Source organism: Nicotiana tabacum, chromosome 7 (genome assembly GCF_000715075.1).
Source record: "Nicotiana tabacum cultivar K326 chromosome 7, ASM71507v2, whole genome shotgun sequence".
Lineage (NCBI taxonomy): Eukaryota > Viridiplantae > Streptophyta > Magnoliopsida > Solanales > Solanaceae > Nicotiana > Nicotiana tabacum.
The window spans coordinates 58,334,811-58,340,341 of NC_134086.1; positions in this window are offsets into that span (position 1 = coordinate 58,334,811).

The window sequence follows — 5,531 nt, forward strand, 5'->3', positions numbered from 1 at the left end:
TGGTTATGGAAGTATAATATCGTATCACTCAGGTGCATCAGAAAAATCACTTCAAATATTCCATGATGCAACGTAAGCCCTAGTGGCAATATATTTTGTAAGAAATTTCAAGTTACCAATGGAAGATTGTAGATCAACATTGAGGTAAATCAATAATGGATGGGTAAAAGTTGCAAAGTGTGAGATGAGATTGGGCCATCAGTCTCAAGATGAACAGTAATGAAGAAGCGTTAAAGAATTTAGCTTTATGCATATAGGATTAGCAACGAGAGTAACTTGGAGTTCGGTATCAGAACTCAGTAACGATAAATTGAAGTAAGAATTTTGGTACAGTATGGCCTACTTAGATGTAGTAAATCTAATGACGTCCAGAGGGACAGCTTAACATAATTTTGTATATGTTCACAAAGTGAGGCCTAGAGATTGGCTAAAATCTGGAAGAGAAGAGCAGAGTCAGGCGCACATACAAAGTTAGAGTCGTAAAGGCTGCATGATAGAAGGTAGCAACAGTTACGAGATTAGAAGGATTCCGACTACTAGTTGTGGTGTGAGAAAGAGGCTTAAAGGGGGGAATGCCCTGGCCTTTGGGATTCATTCATAGAATAGTTGCCTAGATGACAAGACGAGTACTAAAGTATTCGCAAGACCAATGGGTTATGAGAATGATAAGAGCATCAATCAACATACGAGGACGAATGTTCCAAAGGGGGAATGATGTTACGCCCCTCAATATTATGTCGATATTATGTCCTGCAATACTATATTACGAGGATGTTACGCTTCGCAGTATTAAAATACGATGATGTTGCACCCTATAGTATTGTAAGTTGAATCTATCATAAGGTAATTGACATTAGTCCAAGGAAAAGATTATTTGGAGATTATAATGATTATGTTATTTCAAGCAAGTGAAGAGTAAATTCGTGAAGGTGAGAGGGGAAGCAAGTCAAGGAAAATGAATTTATGTCCAAGTTTGGCATGTTGGGATAAAATACGGGCCGAGCAATAATATCCGGTATTTATGGACTAGTACCATACAAGGTACCATATAACCATGATAGTGGGATATATAAAGTGTATTAAAATAAGTAAAATTTTAAGTAATTTGAGGCAATTCTTAATTATGCGGGTAATTGGTTAATTACTGGGTAGAAGGGTATTACATAATTAAATTACTTAAAATACTTAGATAATCAAACAAAACCCCAACGTAGCAGTACCCTCTTCCTATGTAGTGACTCTTACAAGAGAGTTAAAGATGTCACATTTAGGGGTGTTATGTGACACCAATCTTGAAATGAGGGGCTCACACCCATTAAAGCATATGACCCCCCCCCCCCAAAAAAAATTCAAGAAAGATGCTTATATCAAAGATGTTAAGCTACGGTTTTCAAAAATCAAACACAAATTTCATCTTAGCAGCGTGATTTTGTTTTGCAATTTTAAGGAAGCTCGGTATAATCTTTAGAATATCATGCGGATTTTTCCTACTCCGGTCTTTCTGTCACGTGTTTTGTCAAGATTATCGTGGGTTAGAGGGATTGTCAAGAGAATTGGTTCAGGTATGTTAAGGATATCCCTTCTCTCTTTTTGGCATGATATATACGACACAAGTGAAACGAGCAAATGCACAACTTCCATAAATTACTCTATTCGTAGAAATGCTAGAGATGCGTATATTCATATTCTCCCATAAGTCTTATTATTCTATCGTCTCTTCATGGGTCTCAGAAAATACGTAAGTTGATAAAGTTTATTTCATGATATTAATCAAAGGCAAAATGGTCTTATGACACTCCGAAATTTTTTATTGACGTACTTCTCATAAATTGCATTCATGTACATTGACCCATAACCAGATAGCGTTATATACGCATATATATATATATATATATATATATATATATATGTGTGTGTGTGTGTGTGTGTGTGTGTGTGTATGGGATATGGGAAAGGTTATGGCGTTATATACGTACCACCACATGATCAGCTGTTATACATTGAAGATTTGCCCACAGTGGCCGAGATGATATGATTTTGTCACGCCCCAACCTCGGGAGGTGCGACCGACACTCAATCGAGTGAACCCAACTAAGCAAACCTTTTTAACAATTTCTACCCAGCTCACTATGATTAAGAAACCATGCTTTCGTTTATTTAGACAATAGCAAAATCGTACATTCAATATTGTTAATTCATTTTCATATCACGAACCTTAAGTCGTGGTTAGGTTTTTAAGATTTCATACAGTTACAGTTTAGAAGAACTAGAGTTTAGAATTACTATACAATACATTGTCCCATCCGACATCCGAACACAACCCACAAACGTCTACGGAGCCTATATGGATACAAAAGACAATTATGACAAAGCCGGCAACAAGGCCCCGGTTATACCTCAAAAGTGGAAGTCTACAACAAAAGATGTACAACATAACCCCTTGGTAGAGAAAGGGGGCTCACCAAGACTTTGAGAGGAGGATACTCTGTTACGCGCGATCGGCATTGTCCGCTATGGAGCCACCTACATTCATTCAAAAATGTAGCGCCCCCGGCAAAAGGGACGTTAGAACCATGGAATAGTACTAGTATGTATAACTAAACACCATCCTATTAGAAAGAACAACCATACAAGAGTAAAAAGAAATCATAAGGACTACAAATCTTCAAACAAACACCACATCAGCAATATAAAGTTTTCACATAGTTTTCACATTGTTTCCGAAATTTTAGGTTAGGGCATTCCATATTGTTGCATCATCATCCACAATACCACCGCTTCCTTGAGTGGAGTCTGATAACGGTCCGATTAGCTAAGCCGTCTTACCAAGACGTTACCTTATTTCATTCTTACTTTCCAGTTTCAATTATCAATACATTACCACTATGTATGTATAACATGGCATCCGATCACGACCCAATCGGCTAAGCCGTCTCACCAAGATGTTACCCTTTTCCATTAATCATCTCATTTCAATCATTGGTTTCACATGTATTAGTTCATCGGCACTTGGGGCCACAATTACAACATTCCATAACTCACGTTTCACATTATTCTCATTTTCAACATTAACCTTGCCATTTAAGATCATAGGCATATACAAAAGCAATTTAAGTTATAAGCATAGAGAGGAATTCATCTAGTTCGGCATATTAATCACAATGTAACCTTGACTTGACATTTAGGCATTTTTCACATAGCTCATGTTCTCCACACATCCTCAATTTACAAAGAATAACACATTAAACACATGGATAAGCACCTTCCACATACATTTTCACAACATCAATTCATTTGACATAACAAGTACTACAACAATCAACTTTCGGACTTACAACATTTGCACGGGCATCATGGAGGCTCAATTTCTAAGAGAAGGAGGTTTTAGCCATACATACCTCAATAGAGCTTTCCTCAAATCCTTATAATAAATTCTGGAACTTCCTAGAAACTTTGATCTATTTTATGAAAATTCCAAATTGAACCAAAAATTAGAGAAATGAATAAGATTCTAGCTCATTTAAGTAAATTATCAAGCACTAAGTGTGCACAATGATTTTAGAACCCTTTTGTGAGAGATTTCTATCATTTTACACCCCAATTGCTATATTTTTAGTTCACAACCTCCTCATACCCTATTATCTTTTATGCATGCAAAAAAATCCATTCTTATACCCATGAATCCCCAAGCTAATTACTCATTCTAGTGTAAATTTTGAAACCAAAGGTTAGGGCTCAAGTTCTTACCTCTTGGGGTGAAGGCCTAGCAAATTATATTTGATAATCATCAAGGGTTTAGGCAAGAATTGAGTGGGGATTTGATAAAGATCACCTTCTCTCTCTAGAACTTCCCCCCTCACTCTTTTTGCAGAAGAATATTTTAAAAGGTGTCTAATGGGGTATTTTTAATGGGATGCGGTCGGGTTTTAAAAGTTAGAAAATAGGATCCCCGACACGATCTGTGATCGCATATGCGATCGCATATTGGACATGCGGCCCGTAGAATGGACCGCAAGAATGGCCCCAAAAACCTGAACAAACTGCCCAAGTATGCGATAAAAATGTGGCCCGCACTGCCCCTCACAAAAATTCCAAGGGGATTATGCAATGACTATGCGGTCCCCATATTGATTATGCGATTGCATAATTGGCCGCATAGTTGACCTCAAATTAACCATCAAGCTGTCTGACTATGCGGTCCGCATAGCTATTCTGCGATCGCATAAGAGACCGCAGAAATGTACTTTTCTGGAAAATATTGTTCCTTAACTTTTTACAAATCTCTAACATGTATACCTAACTTGGCACTACGAGCTTTCAGGTTTTGAGTAGAAATTTTCACGGGACCTTATATCCTCCCCCACTTAAGATCATTCGTCCTCGAATGAGGATCAAGGTTCACTTATTAGAAATTTTTAAGCAATCTCAACTTTTCACAACATGAAACATATCCACAGCCCTAAATTTGGCTAACTCCCTAAATTTCCAAAATATTCGCCAAAGTTTCCTTTGTAACTAGGCCGATCCACCTATCAGAGAGCCCCAGAAACATATCCAAACAGCATATACATGTTCCATAGACACAACATAACTTGTACAACACCAACCATGGCATAGGCAACATATAACCAAGACATAACAATTTTACGTAGATCAAATCAAACGATAAGAGTTCATAGAGACCAAATGCATAAAAACCTATTACATGGCTATACAAACAAATGTGGGTACTTCTTTATCATTTCTTCCTTGGCTTCCCAAGTGGCTTCCTCAACCTGCTGGTTCCGCCATAACACTTTTACGGAGGCAATTTCCTTATTTCTTAATTTCCGAACTTGCCTGTCAAGAATGACAACTGGAAATTCTTCATATGTTAGTTCCTCATTAACCTCAATAGTTTCAACTGGAACAATAGTGGACAGATCTCCCACTACCTTCTTCAACATAAACACATGGAAGACTGGGTGTTCCAATGATATCTCGGGTGGCAGCTCGAGCTTGTACGCCACCTGACCAATCCTCTAAATGATTATGTACTGTCCGACATACCTCGGACTCAATTTTCCTTTCTTTCCAAACCGTATGATACCCTTCATGGGGAAAACCTTCAAAAATACCCAATCATCCTTTTTGAACTCCAAATCTCTGCAACGAACGTCCGAATAAGACTTTTGGGGACTCTGAGCAGTTTTCAACTTCTCCTCAATCATTTTGACTTTGTCCATGGCCTGATGCACATGGTCTGGCCCTATCAAGTACGCTTCTCCAACCTTAAACCACCCAATGGGAGACCTATATCTCCTATAATACAATGCTTCAAATGGCATCATCTTGATACTAGCATGGAAGCTGTTGTTATAAGCAAACTCTATGAGTGGCAAATGATCATCCCAGCTATCCTTGAAATTGAGAACATAAGAACGCAACATGTCCTCAAGCGTCTGAATAGTCCGCTCTGCTCGCCCATCGGTCTGAAGGTGAAAAATTGTGCTAAGATTTACCTGAGTGTCCAAACCTTGCAGAAATTTCTT